This window comes from Megalobrama amblycephala, linkage group LG12, assembly GCF_018812025.1.
Source record: "Megalobrama amblycephala isolate DHTTF-2021 linkage group LG12, ASM1881202v1, whole genome shotgun sequence".
NCBI lineage: Eukaryota > Metazoa > Chordata > Actinopteri > Cypriniformes > Xenocyprididae > Megalobrama > Megalobrama amblycephala.
Window position 1 is genome coordinate 39,015,989 of NC_063055.1, and position 12,887 is coordinate 39,028,875.

Here is a 12,887-nt window from a genome sequence, read left to right on the forward strand (position 1 = left end):
AGCGTGGGGTTTCCCAGCCCTGAGAGCAGGGTCACCGCGCCCATCTCTGCTGTCTGATGGCCGGAGCGAGAGCCTGACATACTGAACGCAGAAGAACCACTCCAGCACCGGAGAACGACGCGTGTGGGACGTACAGAAAGCCTGAATTTGGACCGAGCGTTGTGTTGGCCACATTTACCACCAGGCATTTGCGTGAAGCTTGCGTTATTTGGGCTAGAATCGGCGCGGTTGCAGCTGTCGCGGCTGCGGGTTCGGGGAGTGCCGCTCTCCGCTGACTGACTGACGGACTGTCTGCAGGTCGGGCAGCTGTGGATCTCTGTTCGCTGTTTACAGTCAATGATAGATAGAAACACAACGAACTGTCCCCACAAAACACAGGTCAGTGTTTATCTTCTCTTTAACGGTCGCCTGATTGGCTTCACTCGGCTGTTGTGGGGTGGGGGCCGCTGCTGGACTCACACAAACACATTCAGCGGCTTTCTTTTGTCAGTATGTGCAGCAAATATCACATTTGAATCCTTACTAGGCCACATAAGTGGTTTAGTATGTGTTAACTTCCTCAAATCACGGTCATGTGGCAGAGATGTGCTGTTAGCTGACTAGCAGCACTCATAATCGGGCTCCATATTGATGTTAAATACTGTCAGGTGATTTCTGCTGTAATAGAAAGTCGCATTTGTGTTATGAAGGGTCATGTCTGGGCTCGGGGACGAATGTAAAGCCGTGTTTTTTGAGCCTGCATTGGTGCAGATGATGATGATGATGAAATGGACAGTGAAGATGGAGGATAAAGCCAAACTAACGTTACCTCCCCCACTTCACTTCATCATGGAGTCGCGCTGTTTGTGCGTTTAAATATCATCTGTCTCACTAATAAAGCACTGTATGTGTGATCGAAGTGCTTCTTTGATTGGTTTTTAACTCTGAGCCTGCTTTTAACGACCTTAAACGGGAGTTAATGGGATTTTCTCGATCTGTTTAACGCGTGTGTGTGTGTGTGTGATTTACGGTTGTGTTCGTGGAGGAAATGTGAATGAGGAAGAGCAGCATCAGTGTGTTTCTTCATGTATGTCATACCGGTGTCCATTTAAAGCGCATCTACTGTCCTGCTGAAACATGTACGCGGACGGGCGCGTGCGTGTGTGTCAGCAGTGTGTTCATGTGTGTGAGTGTGTGTGTGTGTGTGTGTGTGTTCACGGCCTACAGCTGCTGCAGCCAACAAGATGGCGACTGATGAAGACACAGCCCTGCCTCACACACACTTACACCATCACGCATGCTCTCATATACTGCTGAAAACATGACACATGCGCTCAAATAGCCTCTGTTATTATGCAGCTGATACTCAAAGCTCACTTGTGTGTCTTAACACACGTTACACATTACATCTGAAACATGTATGCTCTCAAATATCATTTCTATAAATCAGGCACAGGGTCACTGTCCTCCAACCTGCCTGTAGTTTCAGGAGTCTTGACAGTCTAATTGGCTGGTTTAAGTTTCATTCAGTTTGGAGATGAACTCTACAGGATATCTATGAAATCAAAATGGACATTTTTTTTAATGGAATTATAAAATGCACATCCTAATTTAGTTTTTTTTTTTTTTTTTTTTTTTAATTCATATGCCTTGAATCAGAATATCTTCCCTTCCCTCTTTCAGCAACATCTCTTCTCGGATGACAAGGGCGGGGCAACCTGTCACTCACATGAGATCCGCCAAAAGCAAACCACAACCATCCAATCAATTTCTCACGCACAAAATCAAGCCCCGCCCTACATTTGTTCTTGTTCCTGAAGCTGTTCAATCTGATATATGTCACAATAGGGGAAGTAAAGACTAGCGCAGCTTCCGTTGCATGCCGACTTAAACACTCAATCAATATTAAAAGATTCCCATGATTATGGAAATGAATACAATCGCCAAATCCTGCATTCAAACTGGAAGTTTTTTTTTTAATAATGTTTAATATTTATCTGACGTCAATATAATTGACACCGCTAAATCTGTCCTGTATTACAAAGACAATAAATAGACAACACATTTCTGGTGCATTTTCTTTGCTGGCTGCGCACAAAAAACAAATATACAATGTGGCCAGTGTAGTTGTTTCACAAACTAATGTCTTTCTTTTTGATGAAACTTATGATTTTTGTTCACGCTAAGGCAAATATTTGGTGTGGAAATTTTGTGCAGTATACATTTTAATTTGAGTGAACAGCAGTTAATGTGGCTTTTCAGACAACACAAACATTCACATGTCGTTAATAAGATGGATTTTTATTTTTTTTATTTTATCTCTTTTCAGAACTGGGCATTCAGTAAGATTCATGATTTCCAAATTCATGATTTCCAAATTTCATGTCCAAATCTGCTGCTGTTACATAAAACTACGACTTGATGGCTAAAGCAACAATAAATCCGGAACTGGAGCTCTTGTATCTGTACTCTTGTATTTAGTGTTGTTTTTTACAACACGGTGAATACAGAAATCTGAAATCTGAAACGTGTAAATACTGTTCGACTGGCTTTCTATTCTGTGACGAGCAGATTAGAAACAGAAAATTGTGCAGCGCTGCATTGTGTGCTGTAGTAACCAGGGTAGCCACTGTATTTCTGCTTTTCTGTAAGCACTACTGTCTGAGAGTGAATTTGCATGTTCATTCAGTCCATTTAAAGGGATAGTTTGCCCAATAATGAAAATTATCCCACGATTTACTTACCCTCAAGCCTTCCTAGTTGTATTTATTTTATTTTTATTTTATTCTTTATTTGACAGAGACAATGGACAATAAAAAACTGCCCCAGAATGAGCTACAAGCTAAATTTAAATGACTAAAATATCAATATAATAATATATACACCTACATTAAGATCCCCCCCATAAGTACAAGACATAAACAATAAAATACCCCCACAAATACAAAATATATGACATACAACCTATCATTTAACAGTATAAACTACAATTGAAAAAAAAAAATCAACTTTACATTATATATTCAATGACCACAAACTCATCTTTAACCATTTTTTTCAAATGTAATGTAAACTGTGCAAAACTAGTACAGTGTCTAACATTAATCAGTAAATTATTACAGTTATTAACAGCTCTTACGAAAAAAGCTGATCACATTACTCTAAAATGCGCTTCTTGAAGAAGCTCTTGTTTGTCTTATAATATCAGTACGTAAAGAGACAAATGCCTTTAGGGGTGAAGGTGCAAGATCATATTTTGTACATCAAACAACAATTGTAAAACATAAAATTGTTAAATAAAAAAAAAAATTACTTTTCAATTTTAAGATTATGATATATGTCAGATTTCTTATCAATCACTTTTATAGCACGTTTATATAAGATATGTAAAGGTCTAAGAGTTGAACCATGAAGTTATACAATAAGAAAAGTGAGAAAAATTCAAGGAATGCAAAAACACTCTTGCAGCTTCTGTTGAAAGTTGACTCCGTATAAATTTAACATTTCTAAGTTGAGTTGTCACTGCACTGACTATTTTTTTTTTTTTTACATGCTTTTCAAATGTTAAATGAGTGTCTAAGATAACTCTAAAATATTTAAAATCGGACACAATTTGTATCTGGTAGGATCTCCTCCTCCTTTCTAATCTTAAAATACATGCAGGCAGTTTTCTGAACATTTAATGTTGGACAACACTGATTAAACCAGTCCGAGATTTTAGTCATGACAACAGATCATTTTTGTGATTGTTTTATCATGTACATAAATCACAGTGTCGTCTGCGTACATTTGAATATATCCATCAGGACAAGCATCTGGGAGATCATTTAAATACAAACTAAAAAGTAGGGGCCCTAATATAGACCCCTGAGGTACCCCTGTGGAACAATATCTCATAGAAGATATATGTGTTTTATATGACTATATGTATATGACCATCTTCTTTCAGATGAACACAATCGGAGATATATTAAAAAATATTCCAAGCATTATAATGGCTGTGAATGGGGGGCGTGATTTTGAAGTCCAAAAAAGTGCATCCATTCATCATAAAAGTAATCCATACGACTCCAGGGGGTGAATAAAGGCCTTCTGAAGCTGTATAGATTCAGTAAACTCTCACAGCCGCTCAATTCAATGGCCCGTCATTCACAAAATTTGACATATGACAGTCCCCTTAGTGCTTGTGAAATATTTTGTCTAATTAGATGATGTTTTCAGCTGTCAATAAGAGTTTCAGTGCTGTCAGCTGTGTTTAATACATTTTAAATAGTAATTTTGCCAAAAAAAGTCAGATTTTCTGCAGCTTTCATTTGGGCCTGCACAACCGTCATATTTAGAGGGATTTGAGCACATGAGCCTGCTGTAAGGTGGGCTGCGCTTTGTTTCATGTAGTCTTATGTAACAAAACGTCAGCATGAGAATGAAATAAAAGCCCTGCACACATTCACAGGACACTCATGAAAGAGAGCAATAAACTCTCAGAAGAAAACATTTTCCTTTATAATTCTCAAACCGTCTTAAATTCCCCTTGTGCGCTTGATTCACGTCACCAGTCCACAGGAAGAATGTCAGATATGGCATGAAGTTACTGCACTGTAAAAAATTATTTTTCAAAATGAAAAGATTATTGAGGTACATTTTACTCCTTTGCAGTCTTAAATTTACTAGCGATTTCGGAGTGAAAATTGTTTTTTGAAAAAATTCAGCCGGTGACACTGCAAGGCATTGCAGAGAAAAATCCCGCTCCCTTAAGCCGGGCACACATTTAACGACTAGCTAAAACATTTTAAGACTGAGCTCAACACACAGCGATTGTTTCCTGCGACTGAAGCAGGTTACTTACACACAGAATTTGAACCCCAACTGAACGCAACTGGCTCTGACTGGACGCGTTTGAGCGCGATCAGTCATAAGTATCAATTTACATTCATAATCGGCCTTAGAATCTCTAAGTGTGTCCCTGGCTTTACACCCAGAAACACACAGAAAATGCTCAAAAAGAAATGTGCCTGAGCTGGTTAAAGGCCAAAATATACTCGATGCAAGTACGTGAACGCCGGCTATGCAAGCTCATTTACACGTATTGTTACATTCTGAACCTCATAACCCAGTGCTGCCTTCTCTGCATCACCGCAAGGGGGTTCTTGCAGGAACTTGGCGTTCAAATTGGCGTCATTACAATATGCGTGAGGATGCTAAAAGTACGTAAATCTCATGGATATTTGTTACTTTTGTTGTAAATCCCCCAAACCCCCCCCCCAATCTCTTTTTATCCCACTTCATGTTTTCATCCGCAGCTCTGAATAGGATTAAATTGTTCCCGTCTGTAGATGGCGGCTTTTAGGATTATGGGTTTGGTCAGTGATAGTGCTGATTTGACTCGTGTCTGTTTTATCCAGCTGTCTCCACAGTTGATATGCCCTTTCAGCATATTTGATCTTTTTTAATCCTTAAGCAAAGTTCATGCAACTGCTGGCTCTCATGGCATATTTTTGTGTCAGTATTTGTAGTTGCGTTATGTAATCTGTATGAATGACGAGGTTGTAGTGCATCAGCTCATGTTTGCCCTCTGATGGGAGCAAAATCAAACCGGCTAGTTCACATTCATCTAAACATGAGTAGACAACCTTACTTCTGGAGAGATGCCGTCCTGCAGAGTTTAGCTCCATACCCAATCAAACACAACCTAAATTAGGTGGTTCAAGTTTCAGGATTAAGGGTCATGTGAATAAGGGACACCAGAAACACAAGCTCATGCAAAGAAGTTTTTGCAAAGTTTGGCGCACTTGGACCTGCAAATTCGTATTACATGAGACACGTGACCAACAGTCGGTAAACATCAGTACATCATGTTGTGACCCTTTATCATAATTTAAAAAAAAACAAAACTTTAAACTGCAGGTTTGCAACAGGGGTGTGTTGAAGCAGGGTTGGAACTGGAACTGAACTCTCATCCGAAATCGCAGTTTGAAACTTACTTTGCGTTCATTAAAAAAGTAAGTTCTGTATAGTGTGAATGTGTGTAGTCCAGTAGTCGGTACCAATACCAGTGAAATTTCACAGTTCTCTGTACTAATTTCGGTACCGTAGCAAAAACTGTGACCAACTTTAACACCTCTGATTGGCCATTGTGCTCAACAGATATGTCTGTGATTGGCTACAATGCTCAACACTTCAAAAACGCATTGTAAAGAGAAACCTTTGATGCTCCTCACAGAGTGCTTACACAGATGCACACTAGAGCGTTTCAAACAGCCGCCTATCAGCAGGTACCGATTATACTGGTATTGCTGGTATCGTCACATTTTTAAAATTTCACTACCGACTTGGTACCAAAGTACTTGCACTTTTGAAAGTCCTAATTTAGTATACACTACATAGCGGTGTACTACATCCGCCATGTTGTCACTGTCACTGTTTTTACTCCAAAATCACTTCATAATGTCAGTCGAGTGTTTGAAAAAACATTCATTTAGGATCTGAATTGGCTTCTTATCACAGAATGAGGCAGATAGTATATTATTTTGAAGTATTCTATAAACAATTAATGCTATGTCAATTAGCATTGCATTATAAATGCACTTTATTCTCATGAAAATACCCAAGATGGCTTGAAGAACACAGATAAACCATATATTGTTTTATTCTGCTATAGTGATAGCTGTATGCCTTTGTCCATATTAGGGATTTCCTGGAATGTCATAAGTTTTATTAATTCTATGAGGCATATTTGGACAATCCCCCCCTCGCTGTTTGAATTGAATGTGGTGTGAAAGTGTAGTGTAAAACACTGGCATGAGAGCACATCTTTCTATTGACTTGTCCTTGCGGGCAAACATACAGTGTGAGCACTGTTGTCTGATTCACAAACAAATGACTCTTTTCAGGAATTGTTCTAAAAGAGTTTGAATCAGTCTGAGTCTTTCTCTGAATGAACTGGCTGATTCAGAGCAGCTACTGAACCAACATCCAACTCACTTAATGAACCAAATTATCTTTACTGTCAGTACGGGGCATGTGTGGGTATGATGGCACAACCTCTCGTGACTCATATTTAATGTGAGGAGCGATGCTTGTGCAGTCCAGTGTTTGGCCCGTGCTGTCACTCATTTCCTCGCAGGCCATTTGAATACAGGTCTGTTATCAGACCATCATGTGTTGCTTTGAATAAGCAAAGTGGACCACAGAAGGACAATACTGCAAGTTGCTGGTGTTACGCTAATACGCTTTTGCATGTGAACACTCATCATTTGCATTTTGAATAAAGGCTTTGCTTTCTGTTGACATTGCTGGTGTTGAACTGAACAGCAGCAGAAATGTGGCCGAACCTGATGGGAGGAAGAGCAGCTGTCATGATTTGCTTTGTCTCATGTGACTGTTTGTTCAGTATAGAGAGCATCAGTGAACGAACGCCCACTTCTTCAGCCACTTTGTTTCTTGACTTATTTTTTTCCCCTTTTGTTGTTTCCATTTTGGTTTCAGAAGTCTTCAACCAGGTCTTAAGCCAGCTCCAGATGAATGACAACATTACAAACTTTCTATTGAAGCAATAGATGGACAAACACACATTGAACAGTGAACTTCGGTTCAATGAGCACATTAACTATTTGTCCTGCTAATTAATCAAAACTCTACAATACAATATTACACTACACTCTCTAAAAGACACTGAGTTAAAAACAACCCAAGGGCTGGGTAAATATAGGACAGAACACATGTTGAGTTAATTTTACCCAGCAAATTTTGTTGTTTGTTTAACCTTAAGCTTAATGGGTTGATTTCATTTTTACTAATACTAGCTTTTTTTTTTTTTTTTACTTCATACATTAATTAATGTTAATGACCGCCGCCCTGTGTTTCACTCCTAGCCCAAATATTCTGTGACTGACTCTATAACCTGTCCATAAACAAACAGTGTACAGTTCTAAGGAACATATTTAACATGCTAAATATTTAAATTCTGTATCTTTTTGACTAAAATTTTATGCAAAGCATCAGGCATTTCCATCACGCGAAAAGACTGACGTGGCACTTGTTAATGTGACTCACATTGCACCCCTGCATGTTACTTTGCATGAAATTAAAAGATATACAGCACAATAACAAATTTATAGATCAAATAAAACATACACAAACCTGTATTTTAGTGAAGACATGCACCAATTTGAAGCCTGGAATAAATAATTCAACCCCTGGGTTGTTGCATCTGACCCAGGATCTGGGTAACACAAAAACTACCCAAACTCTGGGTTGTTACATCTGACCCAGGATCTGGGTAAAACAAAAACTTCCCAAACATTGGATTGTTACGTCTGACCCAGGATCTGGGTAAAACAAAACTACCTAAACATTGGGTTGTTGCTTCTGACCCAGGATCTGGCTAAAACAAAAACTACCCAAACATTGGCTTGTTACATCTGACCCAGGATCTGGGTAACACAAAAACTACCCAAACATTGGCTTGTTACGTCTGACCCAGGATCTGGGTAACACAAAAACTTCCCAAACATTGAATTGTTACGTCTGACCCAGGATCTGGGTAACACAAAAACTTCCCAAACATTGAATTGTTACGTCTGACCCAGGATCTGGGTAACACAAAAACTACCCAAACACTGGGTTGTTACATCTGACCCAGGATCTGGGTAACACAAAAACCACCCAAACACTGGGTTGTTACATCTGACCCAGGATCTGGGTAACACAAAAACTACCCAAACACTGGGCTGTTACGTCTGACCCAGGATCTGGGTAACACAAAAAACACCCAAACACTGGGCTGTTACGTCTGATCCAGGATCTGGGTAACACAAAAACCACCCAAACACTGGGCTGTTACGTCTGATCCAGGATCTGGGTAACACAAAAACTACCCAAACACTGGGTTGTTACATCTGACCCAGGATCTGGGTAACACAAAAACTACCCAAACATTGGATTGTTACATCTTACCCAGGATCTGGGTAACACAAAAACTACCCAAACATTGGATTGTTACATCTTACCCAGGATCTGGGTAACACAAAAACCACCCAAACACTGGGCTGTTACATCTGACCCAGGATCTGAGTAACACAAAAACCACCCAAACACTGGGCTGTTACGTCTGACCCAGGATCTGGGTAACACAAAAACTACCCAAACACTGGATTGTTACGTCTGACCCAGGATCTGGGTAACACAAAAACTTCCCAAACATTGAATTGTTACGTCTGACCCAGGATCTGGGCAGAATAAAAACTACCCAAACACTGAAATAATAGCCTCCCCCAAATATGACCCAAAAGGCTCTACCCAGGATTTTGGATGGAAAAAATAACCCCAATTTTTTTAAATGTATGAACACATTTTTGATTTATATTACCAAATATCCAGATATACAAATGAGCAGAAGTAGTATTATAGTGTTGAGGGACTTGATTATGATGATGCTTCATAGGAGTGCTCAGATCTTTAGCCGTGGTTGGCATTTCCATAATGATGACGACGACTGTTTTGATTGGTGTATCTTTCTGTATAGGATTGTGGGTAGTTCTTAGTTCTTCACTAGGAATTCGGCAAGTATACCTGTTTTATATCCGTTACAGCATCTGAGCTCACAGTACATCTATCTTCAGGTGTTGTACTGTATGGAGGAAATACTTCAGATCAGCTGTATAAAGATGTTGTATGTATGTGCAGTCGAACGGCCGTGTGTTTCATGTGTGACAGAGTTGAGCATTCAGAGGAACCGGTTTGGTTGGAGGCAGATGGCGGCGTTGATTTGCAGGAAGGATCTGAGCTTAATTAGATCAGTCTGACTTGGTCCAGACAGTTGATGTGTTAAATATTGCATTCTGGCCTGCAGTATCCAGTGTTAAACTGCTGCAACAGACAACAGAAACAACATGAGAAACGAGCTTTGTTCCAAAACCTAGTGAGCCGTCCTGCTGTTTGTCTCCATAGGCAGCTACCTGTTAAGACGGCATCCTAATGCTTGTCTAGTTTGGAACTCTACGTAGGCAGTAACATGCAAAGTCCCACCGAGTGTCACAATAGTTTGTTGATAAGCTAATGATGCAATGCTCTAGCAAACATCAGAATCCATGCACAGGGATGCACTGATATTGCATGAAATGGTCCTTTTTATAAATAAATTACATTTATAATGGACATTTCATCTTGGATGGATGTTTTCCCTGAGCTCGGTGCTTTCTGGGATTGCATTCTTCCTGAACAATGCTTGTGATGCTGCCTTAGAATAAGACCAACAGAAGCACGATCATATAATCATGCTGCTAACCTTTTAAAATGGTGTTTGCTCACCCATGCTGCCTATAGGTAGACTCCTCACAAGGCTTTGGAACAGAGCCACAATCACATGACCTTTCTTGCTTTGTATGAAAAAGCTTTCTAAAAAAAAAGTTGCCTGCCAGCACCAGCATTTTTTATCATTTTCGCAAAACTTTCATGCCCCCCAGAATATTTTGTTGTATGGATTTGTGAACATAGAGTATATGAAAAGAAAGAACAGAGCCTCTGCTTTTTAACAAACAACCTTTTTATTTTAGCTTCACTTGTTCTTTATCATGAATGTTGGTAAGTTTCATTTAAAAAAACTGAAAGTGTATGGAAACAAGTGTTGTGTCTTAAATGGTGGAATATCTTGTCAATGGTGGGGAAAGAGTTAATTGTACAAAAAGGCTTTCTTCCAGCTTTGGTAAGTGTGTATGGTCACGGATCCGCTGGATTCTTACGTACAGAGGCGTCAGGCAGGTAAGGATTGGCTATGAACCAGGGCTGGACGATTAGTCGAAAAGTAATCGAAACTGAAATTCAGAACCTCTAACTGACGTAATTTTCCCATGTCGTTATTTCGTTTTTTTAATCCTGTTAATACTTCCCCCATCCATTGGATGTGTATTATATCGAGCTACCGTGCTCGCGCAGCTGCATTGTGGCACAAACACTCATACAGTAGCTGCACAAAACGTGAAGATCGCGCGTACTGAGGAACGCAGAATTAACTAGTTGTCAGCGCTGTCCTGTGATTTATCACTGAAGTAGCTTAGAAACTCAAAACTTACTATAGCATATTTTTTTTTCTACTTTTGAAGGAACTATTTACAACCCACAGCTTCATCATTAATAGAGAGACGGTATGACTAATTCACACACGCAGTCGCTCTCATTACGTACTGGTACTGTGCTATTTTGTCTGTATTTTACAACGAGCAGAAATCTGTAAGAAATGTTACGAACCACAGATAAAATAACTGCTGAAAGTGAGCTGTTTGTCAGATCACTCTTTCAATAGGTTGTTTGCAATCATGTGGTTCTGGTGACGTACAAAATTAATGTGGAGGGCAAGCAGTGCAAAATTCAGTCAGGCAAGGACTGTTCTCCTGACAACCACCAAACCCAGACTCGTCCATCGGATTGCCAAGCGTGATTGGTCACTCCAGAGAACACGTCTCCACTGCTCTAGAGTCCAGTGGTGGCGTGCTTTACACCACCGCATCCGACGCTTTGCATTGCACTTGGTGAGGTAATGCTTGGATGCAGCTGCTCGGCCATGGAAACTCATTCCTTGAAGCTCTCTACACACTGTTCTTGAGCTAATCTGAAGGCCACATGAAGTTTGGAGGTCTGTAGCTATTGACTCTGCAGAAAGTTGGTCACTTCTGCACACTGTTACCCCCTTTCCACCAGCATGAACCGGGTGCTAGTTCAGAGCTAGTGCTAGTGCCAGTTCGGAGTTTGTTCAACTGACGAGCCTTCTAAGAAGCGGTTTGCCTTTCCACGGGCTACAGAGCAGCACAGAGCCAGGTCTTACGTCACTGTATATGTCTCATATTTTACAGCAAAGCTAGTGCTGCAGCGCCAAACACACCTAGCTTGTTCATGATGCATTGGCTTCCCGCAGAGCGATCGGCGCATGACATCAAAGCACATCGTATGCTCTACAAATGCTCCTGTGGACCCGCGGCACTCCGATGTCACCTGCCAAATCGGTCCGCGCTGCTCCGATGCATCTCGAACAAGCCTTCCATCAACAATCGCGGATGTTTCACTACTGTTGATGCTCATGGCTTTGCGAACCTACATCGGCATCCAAGAACGGCTCGCCGTAATTTATATATTAACGGAGATTACAATCGAGCTGGTATTAGCTCGATTAGCTGCTATTTCAAAAATGGCGGTCATAAGTTTCTTGTTGGTCACGGTAACCCCGCCCGCAGTCCCTGACGCAAGCCGTTCTTACTTCTAGCCCAGCAATGTTTTGGTGCTACTTATGAACCACTTTTCCTGGTTCGGATCTGGTGCTTTGGGTGTCGAAAGACAAAGAACTGATTTGAAACTAGGCTCTGGCTCCGAACCAGCACTCAAACTACCTTGGTGGAAAAGGGGTATGTGTGCCTCAGCATGCGCTGACCCCGCTCTGTGATTTTACGTGGCCTACCACTTCGTGGCTGAGTTGCTTTTGTTCCCAATTGCTTCCACTTTTTGATGGCACTAACAGTTGACCGTGGAATATTTAGTAGTAAAGAAATTTCACGAATGGACTTATTGCACAGGTGGCAACCTATCACAGTACCACGCTTGAATTCACTGAGCTTCTGAGAGTGACCCATTCTTTCACAAATGTTTGTAGAAGCAGTCTGCATGCCTAGGTGCTTGATTTATACACCTGTGGCCATGGAAGTGATTGGAACTTCTGAATTCAATGATTTGGAGGGGTGTCCTAATACTTTTGGCAGTATAGTGTATTTCGGTCTTCATTTCTTCAAGTTAAATCAAACGTTTATTTTGGCGGTTTGCTGTGAAGACCTTTGATTTTCTATCTATTTGTCAGTAGTTTTTATGGTGAAATGCTGGTGAAGTGACTCTCAGAGCAGCTCTGGAGATGAAGTTCATCAGTTATG

General features: G+C 40.5%; 1 protein-coding gene across 1 annotated transcript in view; it reads left to right on the top strand.

The window, feature by feature from the left end:
* The window catches only part of gnb1a (guanine nucleotide binding protein (G protein), beta polypeptide 1a), a 49,449-nt gene continuing 36,562 nt past the window's right edge, over nt 1-12,887 (top strand). The window contains exon 1 of the mRNA XM_048211087.1: nt 1-378. The gene's annotated coding sequence lies outside the window, so the exon portion shown is untranslated. The remainder of the gene's footprint in view (nt 379-12,887) is intronic.